This window comes from Lynx canadensis, chromosome A3 (assembly GCF_007474595.2).
Source record: "Lynx canadensis isolate LIC74 chromosome A3, mLynCan4.pri.v2, whole genome shotgun sequence".
Classification (NCBI taxonomy): domain Eukaryota; kingdom Metazoa; phylum Chordata; class Mammalia; order Carnivora; family Felidae; genus Lynx; species Lynx canadensis.
In genome coordinates this window covers 117,940,371-117,941,407 of record NC_044305.1, presented here as the reverse complement: position 1 = coordinate 117,941,407, position 1,037 = coordinate 117,940,371, and positions in this window count along the sequence as shown.

Below are 1,037 nucleotides of genomic sequence, written 5' to 3'. Positions count from 1 at the left end.
GGCCACAGTGTCTTTCATTCGTTAAGTTTTAGGAACTGTGCTTCTGAGGAATAGGGTGCTTCTGGCAGTTGGGCTCTAGGATTCACTGATATGGCCTCCTCCTCCAATAAGTGTTGAGATAGGAGGTCATGCCATGGTGTGACCCTGGGTGTCCCTGTCATTCCTGGAACTGAAAGTAGACACAGAGGGAGAGCTTCCTACCCCCTCACACTGCCAGGTTTGAGGACAGACCCTGATTTATCAGGATGCAGTCCGGGACCGTGGCACACCTTGTGCACTCAGGCACCAGTCCTGATAAAAACTCAGTCCTTTGAATGTCCTGGACTCAGATCAATCAGATTAGTTTCTCTTCCTCCTGTGGAAAGGTGCAAATAAGGTCATAGAATGGAAAGCTGGGTGTGTTCTGTCCAGTGTGGGGCTTCTCACTTCTGTGGAGAGGAGAATAAAATTTCCTTCCTCTCGGAAACACAGAGAAATGCGAGAAGATGTCTTCTCTCCCCCAGTGCATCCCCTGCCCCCGACCACCGCCCCCCCCCACCCCCGACATTAATGAATGCCTCCCTTCCACAGGAAGGAAAAGCCTCAGAGTGGAAGCAAGGTGGAGAGTTGGTGGATTAGGCTGGAAGCAGACCTAGTGAGTAGTCAGGAGAAACACTGTGACCGAGCAAGAGAGTGGATGAGGGTGATATTTTCCTTTTTTTATACAGTATATATTATATATTTTGCATTACATGATACGTGTGAGTGAGGCAGGGAGCAGTAACAAGAAATGTCAGTTACCCTGTCAGATGTGGGAAGTCTGGTCTGCTGAAAGTAATGCCTTTCATTTCTCAAAAAACAGTACCTATATTGATATTATGAGAAACTATTCTTTTGGACTTCGTTAAGACCAACAGGGAAGAACTTGATGTAAGAAGTGACAGGAATTTGGGGGCAGAGTGACCTTGCTATCTTGGATTGAAACGGTAAGCAAAGGTCCGAGCCATGTCAGTGGTCTTCAAAGGTGGAACTCTTTATTCATACAATTGTATGTGGGA